The following is a 20,535-nucleotide window of genomic DNA, read 5'->3' as shown; positions in this document are numbered from 1 at the left end:
TGATTTTCTTTTTCTTTATATTTTGTTGCTATTTTCAAATTTTCTAACCTGCTACACCAGTGAATAGAAATTGAGCAACATATGTCATTTTACATTTTCTAATAAAAACATTGAAAAAAACAGGTAAATTAACTTTGATATATTTTATATAACAGCATATCTAAAATATGATTTTAACATATCTAAAATATGATCAACACAAAAATGATTAATGAGATATTTTCATTCTTTTAGCCTTTGATACCTGGTGTGTACTTACAGCATCTCTCAATATGAAGTAGCCACATTTCCAGGGACTAGAGACTATTGTATTGGGCAGTGCAATTCTATAAGTAATATAATAAATTTTGACTATGTGTATATTAATCATATAAATGTGTATATCATACACACACACATTCATACAGAAAGAGAGAGAGAGATAATAATAAGTGAAGATGGTAGAAATAATACAGACAAATGTTTCCTAAATTGTTCTATGGGATACTAAAACACTGGTATCTTTTGAGATGTTATTGGGTAGCACATTAAAAAAAAAGCATATATTGCAAAGTCAAATAAATTTTGGAACTCTGGGATGAAATTAAAACATTTTCTCTGTTGTATTGTAGGATTTCTAGCATCCTTTAATATGCCAATATGCTTTACAAAGCTCTAGGAGAGAAATAGAGTATACTATTGTTCATGAACTTTTTTTATTATTTTTCAACAATTTTATTCACACACCATACAGTCCATCCTAAATGTACAATCAATGGCTTCTGGTGTAATCACATAGTTATGCATTCACCACCACAGTCTATATGTGAACATTTCCATTTCTTCCACAAAGAAAGAAGAAGAGAATGAAAGAAAAAAAAGGAGAAAGACCAAGAAAAATCCCATACCCTTCCCTTATATCCCCCTCTTATTGACATTTGGCTGTGATATATTGCCTTTGTAACACTTAGTGAAAGAATATTGCAAAGTTACCATTGACTATTGACCCTAGTTTGGATTTACTTTATTTTTTCAATGTACCATCCCATTTTTAACCTATATTTCATGTCTGAGTTTACATACTTAATTAGTTCATATCAGTGAGACCAGACAGTGGTGACATTTCATTTGTTCTCCCTCATGTAAAAGCTTTCTTATGTTTGTACATTTAATCACCATCATTGTCCACTCTAGGTTTCACTCGTTATACTGTCCCAGTTTTTATCCTCTATCTTTTCTTCTGTTGTCATACATGCCCCCAGCCTTCTTCTTTCAACCATACTGACACTCAGCTTTGTTCAGTGTATTTACAATATTGTGCTACCATCACACAGTATTCTGCTATCCATTTTTGAATCTTTACAGTCAATTTTGTTAAACATTCTATACTCCTTCAACATCAAATACCCAATCTCTATCTTCTTTCTATCTCCTGATAACCTGGATTCTCAAATTTAAATCTCAGAGTTTGCACACTATAGTTAATTCATATCAGTGACACCATACAGTATTTGTCTTCTTGTTTATGGCTTATTTTGCTCAACATAAGGCCCTCAAGATAGATCCACATTGCTGCATGTGTCATGACTTTATTCCTTCTTGCAGCTGTGTAATATTCCATTGTATGTATATACCACTCATTAGTTTATCCACTCATCAGTTGATGGACATTTGGAGTGTTTCCATCTACTGGAAATCATAAATAATGCTTTGCTATAAACATCTTTGGCAGCCTGTGGCCTGAGCAAAACTAGCCTGCGGACCTTGGCCCACAGCAGTCTGTGTGACTTAGGCAACTAATTTTTAACCTATTGTCTTTGTAAGTCAGTAAAGAGTAAAAGGGTAAATTGACCTTAAAATGTAACATTAAAATGTGAAATGGGAAGCAGACCGGAGATGAGAGGTTCCTAGTCTCACAAAAGGGCAGCAATGTTAATCTAGTCTACCTGCTTCCTGGCCCCCAAGTGTTAACACTCTTGTGATTATTTACAAAGCCCCATCCTGTAATTCTTTCTTTCCTGCAGCATCCCCCAGGTCACAGTGACCTGTTCCCACATCTATGCTCCCCCACTCTTAGGAATGTCTTTGTCTTAAACCCTTATAAATGACTTGCTATCCTCTTTGCATTGTGCAGTCAACTTCCCTGTGAATGTGATGCCCACCCAGCCTGAGAGAGCCATAGTGATCTCTCCATGACTTCTCACCCTGTAAGTAAGCCCTGAATAAAAATTCATATATCAGACAATGCTCATTGTCTTCTTTGGCCTCTGGACTGGCATGGGCCTCATGGGCTACAACACATCTATGTGCAAGTGTCTGTTTATCTCCCTGCTTTCAGTTCTTCCAAGTATATATATACATAGTAATGGGATTGCTGGATTATACAGCAATGCTATACTTAACTTCCAGAGGAACCATCAAACTGCCTTCCAGAGCAGGTGCACCATTCCACATTCCCATAAACAGTGAATAAGTGTACCTATTGCTCCACATCCTCTCCAGTGTTTGTACTTTTCTATTTTTCAGATAATGGCCACTCTGTTATGTGTAAGATGATATCTCATTGTGGTTCTGATTTTCATTTCCCTAATATCTAGTGAAGTTGAGCATCTTTTCATATGCTTTTGAGTCATTTGTATTTCCTCTTTGGAAAAGTGTCTATTTCTTTTGCTCATTTTAAAATTGGGTTGTTTGTCTTTTTGTTGTTGTGTTGTCCTGTTTGTTTTAATAGTAGCCATTGTAGGTATAAAATGGTATCTCATTGTGGTTTTGATTTGCATTTCTCTAATAGCTAGTGAAGATGAGTATCTTTTCATGTGCTTTTTGACCATTTATATTTCCTCTTTGGAAAAATGTCTGTTCATGACTTTTGCCCATTTTTAACTTGTATTGTTTGTCTTTTTATTGTTGAGTTGTTAAATTTGCTTTTTGATATTCACTGAATAAGACATTTGCAGTTGAGTCACATCATATGTTTAATTTATGCACTTAACCTTTCAAGAAGAGACACTTCTGTATGACAATAACACTTCTTCAGTGGCAGATAGAAAACTGGTTACCAAAATCATCGCTCATGAGCTGGCCCATCAGGTATTAGCAAACATGGCTGTCATATCTGATTTCTGTGGTCTACTTCAAGTCCTTCTCTGAAGAAAGTCCAACGGCATCTTTTGTTCCTCTGTCACACGGGAAAGCACATGGCCAGAGTCTGATGGTCCTTTCCCAGGTTTGGCTTCTGCTTTCCATGGCTTTCTCCAGAATGTCTCTGGGCTTCTGTCTTACCTTCTCTCTTAACTTCTCCCAGTGGCAAACTCTGGATTATATATCTTAGCTTCTATTATTTATGAACTTTTAGGAAAGAATCCTTTTCTCTTTTAATGGAACATCTTACAGGACATAGGAGAAGTTTTAGAAACTCTGTTATAGAAAAACCAATTAATGAAAGAAATATACAAATATATGCAGTGAGTTAGTATTGAAATGTTAAATCTCACTGGAAGTGGTGTGCATGTGTGTATGTACACGTGTACATGTGTGATTCACGAGCACACAGCACATTTAAAAAATAATTCCCCCTTTCCAAATTATTTTCTCATGTACTATTTTAGTTTCATAATAGTCCTGGGAAGTAATGCAAAATAAGTAAAATAGGGATTATTATTATTTCTAGTCATGTTAAATATCTGTTGTCATTCTGTTCATTATTTGCAAATTTAGGATTTTTTGAATTTACAATTTATGAATCCCAATTGCAAAGGTTTTCTTTTTTTAATTCAATATTACTGAGATTGTTCACATACCATACAATCATCCAATGTGTACAATCAATTGCCCAAGGTACCAGCATACAGCTGTGCATCCATCATCACAATTTTTTCAATTTTTAGAACATTTTCATTACTCCAGAAAAGAAATAAAAACAAAAAAATGAAACTCAAACCCTTCCATTTCCCTAACATCCCCCTCCATTATTGACTCATAGTACTGGTATAGTACCTTTGTTACTGTTGATGAAAGAATGTTAAAATACTACTAACTGTAGTACAATAGTTATATGTTTCCCTATATACTCCTCTATTACTAACTTATAGTTATAGTGTCATACATTTGTTCTAGTTCATGAGGGAGACTCCTAATATTTGTACAGTTAATCATAGATATTGTCCACTACAAGATTCACTGTTTTATACATTCCCATATTTTAACCCCCAACTTTGACATACGTGACTCTAGGCTTCCCCCTTCCACCACATTCACACAACATTCAGCACTGTTAGTTATTCTCACAATAACATGCTACCATCACCTCTGTCCCTTTCCAAACATTTAAGTTCAACCTAGTTAAACATTCTGCTCCTAATAAGCAACCACTCCCCATTCTTTAGCCTCATTCTATATCCTGGTAACCTATATTTCATGTCTGAGTTTACATATTATAATTAGTTCATATCAGTGAGACCATACAATATTTGTCCTTTTGTGTCTGATATATTTCACCCAATATAGTACCCTCAGGATTTCTACATCAACCCGTTTTTTAAGACAGTTTTGTTCACACAACATACATTCCATCCTAAGTGAACAATTGATGGTTCCCTGTATAATCATGTATTTATGCATTCACCACCATCACCACTATCTATAAAAGGACATCTCCATTTCTTCCTCAAAGTAGGAGAGAGTCAAAGAAGATAAACAAAAGGAAATAAAAAGAAGGAAAATATTACAGATAAAAAGCAACAAAAGGAAAGATAGAATTAAAATAAAGTACAATAAAAGAGTCAGACAACATAACCAATGCCAAGGGTCCCATAACCCTCTGTTATATCCCCCTCTTACAGGCATTTAGCTTTGGTATACTGTCTTTGTTACATTAAAGGAAGCACAATACAATGTTTCCATTGACTAGAGTCCTTAGTTTGCATTTATTGTATTTTTCCCCAATACCATCCCATTTTTAAAAATTCAGTTTTATTGAGATCTATTCATATATCATACAGTCATCCATGGTGTACGATCAGCTGTTCACAGTACTATCCTATAGTTATGCATTCATCACCCCAATCTATTTTTTGAACATTTTCCTTGTGCCAGAAAAAGTAAAAATAATAAAAATAAAGATAAAAAAGAACACCTAAATCATCCCCCTTCCCACCCTAATTTTCATTTAGTTTTTATCCCCATTTTTCTACTCATCCATTCATACACTGGATAAAGGGAGTGTGAGCCACAAGGCTTTCACAGTCACACTGTTACCCCTTGTAAGCTACATTGCAATACAATCATCTTCAAGAGTCAAGGCTACTAGGTTGCAGTTTGATAGGTTCAGGTATTTACTTCTAACTATTCCAATGCACTAAAACCTAAAAAGGGTTATCTATATACTGTGTAAGAATGCCCACCAGAGTGACCTCTCACTCCATTTAGAATCTCTCAGCCACTGAAACTTTATTTTGTTTCATTTTGCATCCCCCTTTTGGTCAAGAAGATGTTCTCAATCCCACGATGTCAGGTCCAGATTAATCCTTGGGAGTCATATCCTGCATTGCCAGGGAGATTTACACCCCTGGGTGTCAGATCCCATGTAGGGGGGAGGGCAGGGAGTTCACCTGCCAAGTTGGCTTAGCTAGAGAGATGGGGCCACATCTGAGAAACAAAAAGTACTAGGGGGAGACCCTTAGGTACAATTATAGGTAGGTTGAGCCTCTCCTTTGCAGTACAAGCTTCATAACGGCAAGTCCCAAGACAGAGGGCTTGGCATGCCAAACCACCAGTCCTCAATGTTTGTGAGAACATCAACAATCCAGGTGAGGAAGTCCAACACTTCTGCATTTTCCCCCAGCTTCTAAGGGGGGGCCCTGCATATATATTTTTATTCTCTGCCCAAATTACTTTGGGATGTGTCACTATTTCACACTAACCTATACAAACCTACCAGGTCTCACTTATTATACAAAGATCCATGTAATTATGGTATTTGAACAAACTGTATGGGTTAAATTGTTTAGGAAATATAGATCCTGCACCAACTAAACATCTCTTCCCTTGGTCTCACATGGAATTTGAAGTTTTAAGACACTCTCAGTATTGTCCTTTACCCTTTGGCCTGATTTGCCCTAGTCTTAACCACATCCACTTCATTCATATCTCTAATTGAAGCCTGGTCCTTTTTTCAGCTTTTTAAACATTTGCTATATGCACTAATACTGACATTCATATCTGCCAAGTTCTAGCTCTGAGTTTCAGGTGTCACAGATACTCAAAGTTCCATACACAAAGGGATCAGCATCTCAGAATCTGGAGATAGCCATTGCAATTCAGGAGTAGATGTGACTGCTGTAAGAGCTTACAATCTAGGGACCATAACAATAAGCATTCCCCTGATAAGCTGTGCTCTAAGATTCAATTATGCATTTACACATTGTAGTTAATCCATATTTGTGAGGTATTACAGTGTTTGCCTTTGTTTCTAGTATAGTTCCCTTAAAATGCTGTCCATAGGATCCATTCACCTCCTTTCGTGTCTCACAGCTTGACTACTTCTCACAGTTGCTCAATATTCCATTGTATGCATACACAACAGTTCACCACTCTGTTCCTCAGTCGATGTACCCCTAGGCCACCTCCACCCACTGCAAATCATGCATACTCTCTCCATTAACACCAGTGTGCAAATATCCATTCATGTCCCTGCTATCAGCTCCTCCACGTATATGCCCCTTAATGACGTTGCAGGATCTTATGGCACCCACATACTTAGCTTCTTTTGGAACCGTGCCACTATCCACCAGAAAGGCTACACCATTCTGCCTCCCAACCAAAAGTAAAGTACATCCCTCTCTCCATGTTTTCTCCAGCACTTTTATCCCTATTTATATTTTCCATACAATTTTATAGAGTATATTCACATATCATGTAATTGTCTACACTGTACAGTCAGTTATTCATGGTATCATTATACAGTTGTGCTAACCATCAGAGAATTTTTTAAATCTCCTGTAAATTTACAGAAATGCACCAAAAACATGTTCTTTGGAATGAAGAAAGTCAAAGACATTGCAAGGAATGTTTATGGAATGGATGATGGAAACAGTCCTTCAGAATATTTGGTTGAGACAGGAAAATGAGAGCTCTCATAGCTCAGTTTTAGTCAATACACTTTAAGAAAATGAGCACAATTGATTTCAGACATTAGAATTCAGTAAAGTGGCTTACCAAGAGTCCTACAGGTGATCAACAGGGATGTGTAAGGATGATAGTGACTCTTGACAACCTGCTTGGAGTGAGGATTCTCTCGGGGCATAGGGATCCCCAAAGTGAGGATTTTCCAAGTTCCCTTACTGCCAATGCAGATCTTCAGTAATGCACTTTATGAGGTTACAGGGATGACAATTCAATGCCCCGATTTCTAGGCCTGATATTCGAGCTCCTGATACAGAGTCTTCTTCCAGGATGGGCTTTCTTAAGATGTAAGCCCAGTGATCAGTCACCAGTCTCCTGATAACTAGACCTTGGACATGAGGAGCCATTTCTCAGTTACTTGGCAACAATTCAGGGGAGACAGCCTGGCCAAGCCACCTGCAACACACACACACACACACACACACACACACACACATGCACACACATGTGTGTTTGACACTGCCTGGTTACCTATAATGAATCATGTAATTCTGAAGAATTACACATGCACACACAAAGAGGCAGACACTTGGAGGGATTCTATGCTGGTCACTGGCAAAGTACTGTGTTTCCATTAATGGTGCCAGGTCTTGCTCATATTGTCAGTTGGGGTTTCTGTAGGTTGCTGCCATTTCCTTGATAGGTTATGTATGGAGTGCTTAAGGATGTGGGCTCCAGAACTAACAACACTTTGGGCCAATCCTGGCTGACCTAATTCTTATTTTATAACCTCAAGACAGCCACTGGACACTCCTATGTCTGTTTCCTAATATTGAAGAACTAGGGAGTATATAGCATGTATTAAGCATTTGGTATGTATAAGCATCCTTCTCTTAATTTAAAGAGTTGAAAGATATGATATATTAACACTCTCAATGTTCATAGATTCTTTTTCACTGTCCATTGGTAATTTGAGATACATATACTATGTCATAGAAAGTTTTATAACTCACTAAATTTTTTAAGATTGAAGTGTGTTGGTACAAGGGAAATATTAAACCACCTCTTCATTTTCACTTCCTATTTGACCTCTTCCTATTGGACCATTTTTGCCATGACTGGCACCCAAACATTGATAGGTAGAATTACAGCAAAGTAAGTTGGGTTATACCCCAATTTCAAGCTTTACCTATCTGCTTTTTGGGATGCCACAGCAGAAGCCATTGAAAGGAAAAACGGGAAAAATTATTTTCAAGAGTAAACAATTGCTGACTGAACACTACATGAAGCATTGCTTGTATTAAAATATAAACCCTGGGAAGGCAATGTTTAGTATACAGCGAGGTATATTTAGTATGACAGTGCAGTTTTGGGGTGTGAGGATGTGTGGTGGGTTGTGTGTGGATTTGTAAAACTCAAGCAGAAATGAGGACAGCAAATTGGATTTCTCCTGCAATAGCTTCCTCAGTTGCTGCCCATCTTAGAAGAATATTCAACTCTTCCAATCACTATTCCTGGCCTATGTATTTCCAGAGAAAAAAAATGGAAATCAGACCAAGAAGAAACCACTCTGTGTTAAATGAATGCCTGTTATTTGAGTGGGAAGCCCAGTCAACTTGGCACTTCTTGTGGCATTTGGCACGTGGTTGTCAGTTGATGGTCAGGGAGGAAATTCATGCAGTGATGACCCTTCAGACACTTCCCACTCTGGAGATTCAGGGACAGATTTTAGAGTTCAGGCATGTGACAGAGATGGGGAAGACCAGAATGTGCCTATTTCTGTCTAATAGTCAACCAAGCAAGGAAGGGAGAGGCAGATGACAACCAGGTGTGTGAGGACAAAATAGTAACACCCGAAATCCCAGAACATAACAGTGATGATGATTTCCATTCCTGAGTGTGAAGACAAAACAAGGCTGAATTAGATTACTAGAAGCAGAATTCATTTAATATTCCTAACATTCTGAGCTGCAATGTCTTATGTCCCTTCCCAATGAAGACCTCAGAATGTACAGGAGTTATTTACATGCACAGTCATACCCCAGTGAATGGTTGAACCAGTTTTCTGTCATTTGCTTAATACATTACCATTGAATGACCAATGTGGTTGCTGGTCTAGCCATCAGGGTAAAGCAGGTGGGGCAGGGAACACTTGGTAGAGATGCTCATCCCAGATGGGCCTGAGTAGTGCAACATTTAGGAATCTTCTACATATTAGGTGCTTAGTGTTCATTCCTTGTCATACTGTCTTAGAAGGGCATAGCCTGTGAGCCCCAATTCTCTTTGTTGAAGGCCATTTAGGAACAGAGAAAGGGCAACAGCTAGAAAAATCATGGCCAAGTATAAAATTCCATTGCGCAAAAGACCAAAGAAAGCAGGCAGGTTCTGGATGCTACTCACTTGGGAGGGAGATGTTAAGTTGTATGGGAGAAACTGTAATGCAGAACTGTCAACAATATTGGAGGGATGATAACAGGACATGATTCTGACCTGTGTCCCTTTCTATCTCAACTCTTTGCAGGAAGCAAGGATAGGTCTCAGGCAACCTTACTACAAGGAAGGCTATGTCTCCATCTTGCCTCTTCTGATGTGACACCACACTGCAATCACAGTTTTGCATGCTGAACTGTACAGTGGGATACATGCTGGGAGTCATAGCTTGTCTGAATCCACACAGGCAATGGGGGAGGAATCAGAACTTAGAATATTCCACTGGATGGGCAGGAACAAGGGTGAGTGTCAGAGCTGTCCCTGCAGGGAACCTCAGTGTCTGACAGTTATGACTAGTAGATTGGGGTTGGGGAGGTGGACAACACACAATTGAATTTGAGGATCTAACCTGGGACCAGAGGGGGAAGACAAGATAATTCAGCTGAATGAGCAGCTGATTCTTCTCCTTAGTCCCAGCTCTTTTTTTATTTTTATTATTATTATTATTGTTTCCTCATATGACACTTGCCTGTTGAAGTCAGGTACAGAACAACATCTTTGTCCTCTACACATCTAAAGTCTCCACAGCCCACAGAATCAAATCCCCATCTCCAAGCAGTGCCACTGCTCTGAGCTTGAGCCTGTACAAGAGCCCAAGAAGTGGGACAACCAGTTTCTCACCCCTTCTCCCCTTGTCCCCAGTCTGTGGCCATCCCGCACAGGGAAGGCAGACCAGGGCCTGCAATGCAGCTCAACCCATGAAGGTTCATGTTTGATTTTTCTAGAATCAAGTTTATTTTACTTTTGTTGGAAAGAAAAATTTTATACGTGAATATAAATCTTTATGTGTATTCAAAATAAGAATTTTAGTCATTAATTGGGAAAAAGAGGGAATAGTTGTTGTTGGATGATCCTTGAAATAACCCAAAGTCTCCCAAGGTCAGTCCTGTTGGCCACTGAAATGGATCCATCCCCATCTAGTTGTGCAAGAATCATGCCTGCACAGAAATGCACAAAAGGACTTTGTATCCTCCCTGCCTAGCCCATATTGCTATAAACACTTAGATGGACCCATGAATCTTCTTTTCCCCAATGATCTTTTGTTGGTTCTCATGATTAATAAAGCTGACTATAATTAAACATTTATTCAACCATCTGTGTCATAATGATGCCATATCCTATATTGAGGCAGAAATGCACAGAGCTGAATCCCCATGAAGCCATGCTTGTCTGTCTCTGTTCAAACCACCCACACACAGCAATTGACCTGGGTGAGCTGAGGATCACTGACGCCCTGATGTCTACATCAGGAAAGTGCAACACAAAAATGTTAATGAGAGGTACTGTCTCTAGGATCAGAGAAAATTAACTAATGGTCCAGAAATCTGACAGGTAGAAGAGCAACATTCCATCAGGAAATTGTTAAGAGATACAGATAATGCCGGGATATCCATGGATGACCGCCCACAATTGAGGCAGGGCATGTGAATAAGAGATGAAGAAAGGGATCACTAGGGACTTCTTAGTTACCAGGGAAAACATGAAAGTTAGTCTTTTCCCAGGAGCCTTCTGAAGGAAGTGAGACAAATGGTAGAGGGCAGAACTAGGCCGGTCATGGCTGGATCCCTAGAGTCTGGTTTCTTCCACATCCTTCCTTCCTCACAGTCCCACCAACCATCAGATGTCAATGAAAAGTGCATAATATTGCAGCACTAAGATCATTTTCCAACAAATAAACTTTATTTATATTTTATATACCAAGATATAAATCATCTTCACCTGGGAAAACCTCTCCCTGCCATCTCCTCAAACTCTGGATCTGCCAAAGAACAGCACTAGCATTAGGAAGCAGCACTGAGGATCATTTGTGGTATGGGGGGGGGGGGGGATTTTACTCTGGAACCCCAATATGGAGGAATCTAACAGTAAATTGTTCAGAAATACATATAACACTGGGATGCCCACAGATGACTACCCACAACCAAGCCAGGTCATGTGAAAAGTGGATGTGGACTTGTCAGTTATGAGGAATAGCATGAAAGTTAGTTTCTTCCCAGGAGCTATCTGAAGGAAGTCACACTAAAGGTAGAGGGCAGAACTAGGCCAGTCATCTGTGGGTCCATAGAGACTGGAATCGTCTGTATCCATCCTTCACAGACACACAATCCATCAAGTATCAATGACAAGAGAATATAGTGTACAGAGTACTGCAGCACTGAGAGCATTTTCCAACAGAACAGCCTTTATTTATATGTATATCACATTATATATTATACTATATTTATATTTTATATAAAAGGGGAAATTTTACTCTGGGACCCCAACATAGAGGGCTGGTAATGTGGAGAGTTTGGTCCCACTTATCCCTTCTCTTTAAATACGGTCCTTCTTCTTTCCATGAGAAAGGCTCACATCTTCTTTTTTGAGGCCTTGAGGACTGAACTGCACCAGGAGAGAAGCGCCACATGAAAAGATCCTATGGTAGTAAGCGACATTGTGGAGCCAAGAGGAAGGCAAGGCTTTAGAGCTCCTTATCCTTCTCTCCATTGGAACTGTCTGCTGGCCAGGATGGTGTGCTTGCAGCAGAGGATTCATGGAGAATGGTGTCATCCTCGCTTTCAAATCTAGGGCCACTGACTCTTTGGTCTTGCTGAGGACAGGTGTTTCCTTCAGTTAGGATATTGGAGGACTTTTGACTCCTCTGAGAGACAGCAGGGTTTTTAGCAAGGGTCAGGCTATTGTCTGCTCTGCCATTCCAATGTGTGCCCTCAAAACTAATTTTATTCTCAAGATGAGGGCTATGGTCATTTCTGATCTCTGCACCACTGTTGGTGTGTGTTGTGGGAGGAACTGTGTCCAATCTGGGTACATCAGAAGTTGGAGATGCTTCTGCACCCTCTCCATCTTTGAAAGCCAGGAGACATTTCTCAGCAAGCTGTGAGGAAGGAAAATGGACAACTACTAGCTCTGAAGAATTTCTGAGATCAGGTGGCTGAATGATGGGGGAGGGGATTGCACTTCGGCAGTAGGCTAGCAAGTTTCAAATGAAGATAATATAACTCATTCTGTGCATCTTCCTGTGCAATTTTCTGAAACATTCAGTCCTTACCACTCCCTCTGAACACCTTTCCTTGGTTTGATACCCACTTACTCTCCACCTGCACCTAACACATGCACAGCATTTCTCCAGTAGACTTGTGACCCAAGTCAACATAGGGCCAAACCATACCACTGGAATTTATATTGTGAAGTTCCCTCCAACTCTTGGTTTACCTAAGTCCTTCCTTTTTGTTCAGCTCCTCTGTGAGGATATCAAAATCTATATCTGCACTGGGAGAAAGTAATTCTTCTAGGAACTTAGGGTGAATGACTGCTTCCACCTGGAAAAAGTAGCAAGAGGAAATGAGCATCCTTGATATTGAGCAACCTATCAGTTTGGGGGCCAGAAGGAAAAGCCCTGATGCTACTCCACTATTTGCAATCTTTGGTTGTTTTGGACCATCATTACCACCAGCTACACTCATATGCACTCACACATGCACACACATGTAAGCTCACAAAAAGATACAAAATCACATACATGTACATGCTACACATGGCTCAGGAGATAAGGAATAGAATTAGGTTGCAACAGACTGGGGAAGAGGCAAATAATGCAATTTGCTGACAATACCAAGACACTCTAATCGGCTAGACACCACACCTACAGACACAGCCCACCTTGGTAACAAAATTTTCCTTGGCACACAGCTTGTCAGTGTAGCTGAGGAGATCTGGGTCTGCATAAATCCCATCCTCTTCTTGCTGCTGCTTGTGTTCTTCCTCTTCCCATTTTCCATCCGCCTCAGAGGTTGAGAACAAAGACCTCACCAGCCCACCCATGTGTATTCTTTAACAGCTTCACCTGGGATCTCCTTTGGGGCCTCACCTTCAGAGTCTCCTGGTGTCTCTTTTGCTGCTGTCTCAGAAACTGTGATTTGGGGCCTGCCTTCTTCAGGTTGGACACTAACGTGAGGGATGGAAATCAGGAAGAGTAATTAGCATGCATCTCCAGATATTTTCTTCCAAACACATATTGGTTAGAGCAGTATCTTAAGGAAAGACCATGGGTGCATGTGAGTCAGGGGAACCTGAGTCTTAATGAACAATTATAGGAGAAGATTTAAGATGTGGAGAATCTTAGAGATAATCACCTAGAAATGGAAGGTGGAAACTCTGGTATTCTGAGATATTCCTACATCCATCCCCTAATTTAAAGCATATTATATAAATATATCCCTATGAGTCAGTCAATATTGTGTAAATGAGAAAGTTGACCTAGTCTATGACAATTGGAAGTTGGAAGCCTGGGTCTTCTTGGGTTGTCTGTTGAAAATACAAATGCCATGTCTTGAAGGAAAAGTACCAGATGTGAGTCATATGGCCCTCTCTCTGCCCCTTTTGGCCGTCATCTTCTGTTGGAATTTGTTGAGCAATACCTGGCTGCTGGCCTTCCACAGTGCCATGTTGCACAATGGGATGAAGCTTTGGAGGGGCTTTTGTTAGAGGGTTCTGAGGGCCATTCCTCTGCTGCAAGATATCAGTTTGCCTCTCTTCCTCAATCTCAAACTCCTTGAACCTAGCATGGGGAAAGTCACAAGCAATGCTTTAAAGAAGGCCATATTTCCTCAGATGCCTAGAAAAAGAGATCAGCCTCAACAACACAGGATATGAAGTATCTTCTGTGAGTCATCAAGGTCCTGGATAAGTGCTGTTGCAAGAGGGGCATTACTCCCTGTGGATGAGCCACAGTTCTGGGGAACCTCATGAGGCCACATCATATTTTCACCTACAGTACAATCCTGCACACTTAAAAAGCATGTGAAAAAAATGAACCATCTGTTGATTGGTAGATACTCAAGGTTGGATCTACAGCCTCCCAGACCTAGAACTCAGTGGACTTAAGTAATATTAGTATAGGTTATTGCATTAAATCAGACCTGTGTAATATAAGGCAGGGACACACAGGTGGACCCTCTCTTCCAAGGCAGTGGTGTTCCTGTGTAGACATACACAGAGGTGTCCACTGTCAGAGGCTAGGATTTGTGATGCTCTTCATTGTATGGAAACCACAGAATAGCACATAGAACTAAGAATCCTAGGCTGGGATTTAGAGTCTTAGAACAGTAAGCCTAGTAAGGACAGGGGTGAGGAAGTTCTTGGGAAGAAAGTATGAAGGAACTTGGAGGAGGAGCTTCAATTTCCAATGAGGTGGTTTTCATACATTTTTCCATTTCTTTGTGTTTTAGCCAAGGAGTAACATGCAGACATGGCAGTAAGGGCTGAAAGACTCATCCACAGAGTGCTTGAGACTGTGGCTTCCCCTGACCAACCTCTTCTAAAACTGTCTCATCTGGGATGACAGGGGACAATTTCTGAACATAGCTTCATTAGGAGAGGCAGGCCAATATTCTATGCCAACAGCCTCCAGCTACCCTACCACCAATGTAAGCAGGAACCTGCCTGGTAGAGCAAGTCACCCACTGCCCAGTCCCTACATCATGTATTTTAACCCCTTGGAATCTGCAGATATAACCACTCCAACACTAAAACCTTCATGAATAGGGCATCTGCAGACCCAAAATAAGAGCAGGGCTGAGTATCCTAGGAAAGAGAGGAGAGGACCATCCCAGTACTAAAGAAAAAGGGGGAAGGTACTGCAGGGGAGAGTTGTGCCTCCAATATTCTGGGAATCCTCACCTAGTTGATACCCCCTGCTATGAACATTGCCTGTAATGACTACCTGCATTGCCTGACAACTGCCTACCTCACCTTCCTTCCTCACACCCCACAACACAGCCTCCCTCAAAATAACAAGATTCTGGGACTCACTTTCCGACCATCTCATAGTAGATCCTCCGGTCAAAGTTGCTTGTGTGCCACCATTCCTGCACAGCTCTGTGAAGTCTTTCCTCCAGGGTCATGGTGGGCTTCTGCTGGGCCAGAGATCAAAGCACTGGGCTAAAATCCTCCAGGCCAGTGACATTCTACAGGAACCTCCTCCTTCCCTTGCCCTGCCCCCAAATGTTATGAACCCTGCCATCTATAACTTCATGTCTTCCTTCCAATGTTTAATCTTTTATTTTAAGTACTTTCACTCAGAATACCACTGATTGACCATTGAATATTAATTCTAGGATTCATTTCTGAGAGATAGATCTAAAAGCAGTGGATTAAAAATATCTGATTCTTCCCTTGTGTCTTCAATGTCATTGTGGATACAGTGACACAGGAAAGTACATATAAAGCAGATTCCAGACACCATTCACAGAGGTCCAAATTCTATGAAGTTTAACCAACTTCACAGTTGACCATCAGGTGGAAGAAATTTTCTTTGAAACTGCATCAGAGTATGAAGACGAGGATTACAGATCCAAATCCAGTGGCGATTGGAGCTCTTGCCCATGAAGAGCGTTCTGAGCTGACTCAATAGGGAGATCATACTGCTGACTTCATTTGAGAGTCTGCTCCAAGAGGGAAGGTGGAGTGTTCAAGAATTTAGGGAATCATTAGGACTGCTCTAAACTGGGAATTCGGGGGATGCCTTGAATCATTTACTGAGGCAGGGGATTTATTTAGGAGTTCAACTACTGGGGAGTATGATGTAAATGAAGAACAAGTATCTTGTTTAGTTGATATATGCACTCTCGTAGTTGACACATAATTTTACTGTGGGGCAGCACAGAGGAGAGAGAAATGGCAGTTCTGGGTGTGAAAAGAGAAAACTACCATAATCCCAAATGTCTCTTTCTCACATTCACTACATCCCATGGTCTTGGACTACATGGCTTATCATCCACTCACACTCTTTAGCTGGGTATTTTGGCATTTGTGCATTATTTTGTTCTCCTTTGTCTTCTCTGAATCTTAAAATGTAATGAGAAAATGACGTAACAAAATAAAAATAATAAAAAGACTAGCCGTCTGGTAGTAAAACATTCCATAAGTACTTCACTCTTCAAAGTACTTCACATATTAATTCATGTACCAATCTCAGAAATCCTCTGAATTCAGTGCAAAAGTCTCATATATGAGGTTACTGTGGGAGGTAACCTCTACAGGTTTACAAATTGAACGAGAGGGAGCCCAAGCATTTCGCAACTGTACACGTTCTAACACCTCCTAGTTCTAATTGGAATTTTACAGAAAATGAGGGTGGGGCAAAAGTGAAGTATTTTGCCTCTTTCCTACACCTCTTGTCAATCCAGTGGATTTGACCAAACCTGGACAACATGTGGTTAAGTCTTGTGCTGGAAGGTAAAGTACAGTGGGAGGAGTATAGGGTTTGTATTCAGACACCAATTCAAACCATGTCTCCTCACTTTATCATGGGAAACCTCTCTGATTTTTAGGCCTATGTAAATGGTTATTAGGATGATACAAAAGTATAGATTGGCTAGAAACCCAATAGAAGGTGGTAAAGATCAACTGACATGAGACACCCAAATGTAAGTTATAAACTGGGAATATATCTTCTCCCATCATACCCCTTTACACTCATGACCTTCATTCAAGTGTTTCCTAATACCCTAAAATCGATTGTCCATCCCCTAGCCCTCTTTATTTGAATATTCCAGGGCAATCAATACATGCATAAGAAGAAGTCACTCACTTTAGAAAACAGGGAAGAGCTTCGGCATCAGGAATTAGGCCCAAGTACCTCTCAGCTAGGGACTTGAAGTGCTGCCAACATCTGAAGTTCTTATTCATAAACACTCTTGGGTTTGCAGGAGTCATCCAGTGGGGGTGTCAACTGGGCGGAGGCCACACCTCCCTCCCCTAAGCCCTCCTGTGGCATGGGCAAAGCATTCCCTGAATGAACATTGGGGGTCAGCAGGGCAACTGGTGTTGGAGCTTGAGGAGGAAGGCGTGGGGACCAACCTCCATTACCAGCTTGGGTGGTCTAAAAATCAGAGAGGTTTCCCATGATAAAGTGAGGAGCCATGGTTTGAATCGGTGTCTGAATACAAACCCTACACTCCTCCCACTGTACTTTACCTTCCAGCAGAGGGTCTTAAGTTCCCTGAAGGGGGGTGGTTAACACCCCCACAGAGGATCCCTTTGGCACTCAAAATGTGTGTCTGAGGAAGGATAACAGACTGAGTTTGAGGGGCCTCAGCTGGTTCCACTAGTTTCCTGACTTGAATAATGACTTTGTCAGCTCCAGATGCACTGGTGACAGGGCCTCCATCTCCTGTCACAAGAGTGCTCTGGGGAAAGCAGGCATCACCAGAGGGTCACCAGGAGGAAATGATGGATTAAAAACAGGGTGTGAGTAGCATCCCCCAGTACATGGGTGTGGTGGACCAGGTATGGGTGTGGGGACTGGTTGTGTAGTGAAATGATACAGGGAGGCTCCAAGATTCATGCTCATGTCCCGTCTGAGCAATGGAGATGCTGTGGAGACAAGGAAATGTGTGAATGGAATAGTAAAAAAGGGTACAGTGTGAGGCTATCAGGGGATCTCCAGAACTAATTGGGGAATCAGCGTTATGAACTTCAATATGTGAGAAGGCACATGAGAGGGAAACCTCAATGACAGCAAATGTCCTCCTAGAGATTTTAGATTCCAGAACTCCAGCTGAGAGTTTTCCATTGCAGGACTTGCTCCCAGGTCAAGACTCCCAGACCTCTGATGGCTAATAAGAAAGGAGCCCATACTCTCACTGAATCACAGTGCCTAACTGAGAAAATCATTTCAATATATCTGGCCAGACTCAAGGGACATGCAGGACAAGGAACAGGGCTGTCATGTGATATTTGGGAAAGTGCCCCTCAGCTTGCTCAGGAGCAAATAAAAGAGGTTATCTAGAGTAAGTTTTAGGCAGCCACAGGGAAGTTATGAAAGAGGTAGATTCCCAAAGATTGTTTTACCCTTCTTCTCTTCAGTCTCCCTTTTACTGGTGCTTATTATAAAACATCTTTTGTCCTTTCCTTTCCCACAACTACAAAACAAGAAGAAATGGAGAAACATCTCTACCCAAGCAGGAGCCATTTCCTTAGGAACCCTGAAGTTCATACCCTTTACACATCCTCCCCAGTATATACCTACAGGTTGTAGGCCCCCTCCAAACCCTCATTACACAGGGCCAGGCCCACTGTTCATTGCACAGAGGTCCCTACCACCACTCAGGAAATTCTGTTTCCAGGACAGGAGATGCCAAGTTCCCCACAATTCTGTCATGTAACAACCAACCATATGTGGAAAGGGTAAGCGAGGGCCAGTAAAAGGCATCAGTGGAGGACTCCAGAGCTTAACATAGTTGCCTGTCTGTTTAAAATTGACACCAAATGATGGAGACTAACTGTTCCTTCTAATCTGGACTCCAGACACTAAAAGGAAATAGCCTTATGACCAGGCATGAGTCAGGTGTCATCTGGTGCTATGAAATCCAGAATACATTCCCATTGACAAGTCCCTCCCTCAGACTGTACTCAGTGAGAACAGGAACCTACAACATAGGCATAATCACAAAGCTGTGCTAGTGACATTAATGATAATAATAATAATAGAGAAAATATACTTAATTCCTTGTTATTCTCCATTCCCTCTTCAAAAAGGAATCTGCCTTCAAACAACGTTCCATTGGAAAACCAACATGACCCAGTTTCCCCTCCATGACCACAAAGTATTCATGGAATATGAGCAACATCTCCCTCTCAACTGTAAAATGAGGGGCTGAGGGTTCACCATGAGGTTAGGAACAAGTTCAAGGGAGTCTGAAGATATGAGTTTCCATAATCTTAGAGCAATTCAGAACAATTTAGGTAAGACCAACCTCTAAAACTATTTGACATTACTCAACTGCCCTGGCCTGGTTGAATGAAAGCAAACAGCTGTCAGGAGGGAAATCAAAGATGTCTTTTGATAGGAAGGAGCTTATGGATTCTGGGCTGTGGCAGTTAAGAGTAACTTCCAGTGTAGCTCCAGAGAATCTATCATTGTACACATAGACACAGATAACTCCACTGAATTGTTTTGTGCTTTAGACCATTGCTCCCCGCTGCCCATATAAGACCTAGTTTACTCCAGTTCATAACCTTGAAATAAAATCATATAGCAATTTCCAGGTGCCAGAAGAAATGACACAGGGTTTAGGCAAGCATCTCTGTTGCCACGACACAACACAATCCCACTACTTATTGCATACTTATTATGTGGCTTTTCTCCCTTCTAGAGAGAATCAATCTGCCTGTTCCCATCCTTTCTCTATAGCCAATGTAGTTCTGCTCAGAAATCCAGATCTATCTCTAAGGAGACCCCTTCCTCAACTGAAAGTTTCAGGTTTCCAATTGCCCCTACCCTCCAGGTGAGTGGCCCTTGGCAAGAGTCCAGAGATCTCTCATTCCTATAATTCAGCTCAAATCTTGTTCCAAGAGGCTGGATCATATTTGAATTCCCATAGATTTGAAGGATGGCAGGACTCTTATAACACATTCCCTATCCTACATTCCTACCTCCTTCTGATGTCACCACTTCAGGCATGGACACTGATCACTGCTGTCTGGTAGCCTACAGGTTGAGAAATGTTCAGGTCCACGACCCAGAGAGTGACCTGCTCCCAGCAGATTCTCAGGAATCTGAGTAAAGGTTTGAAATTTTGAATCTATACAGGGTGAGAATGCAGGACTCAAGATATTCTACAGTGGGGGAGGGGCAGAGGGCAGGGAGGCCTGAGGTGGGGGAGGGGAGGCATTCCATGAAGGGCTCTGGCAGATGGTCAGAAAACAAATGTTCCCTTCAAATTATAATTGGACAACATATTTGGTATGTAGTTATTCAGTGCAACTCGGATTCTTTCTCACATCTGCAGCAAAACACATATACCAAGTTCTTACCAATAAACCAGTTTCATGCCTCTTAACCCATCCTGCTCTGCAACTGCAGTGGTAGGTTTTTCACTTACTTCAATGACAGCATCATTTTTTGTACAAAAATCAGAACACATTATCTGACAAATGCAT

General features: G+C 41.0%; 1 pseudogene; it reads right to left on the bottom strand.

Moving 5' to 3' along the window:
- Positions 1–12,007: 12,007 nt before the first annotated feature.
- LOC119505257 lies at positions 12,008–20,494 on the bottom strand (annotated as a pseudogene).
- Positions 20,495–20,535: the final 41 nt, after the last annotated feature.

This window comes from Choloepus didactylus, chromosome 10 (genome assembly GCF_015220235.1).
Source record: "Choloepus didactylus isolate mChoDid1 chromosome 10, mChoDid1.pri, whole genome shotgun sequence".
NCBI lineage: Eukaryota > Metazoa > Chordata > Mammalia > Pilosa > Megalonychidae > Choloepus > Choloepus didactylus.
The sequence above is the reverse complement of the archived record's forward strand: the minus strand, read 5'-3'. Positions and strand labels throughout refer to the sequence as shown.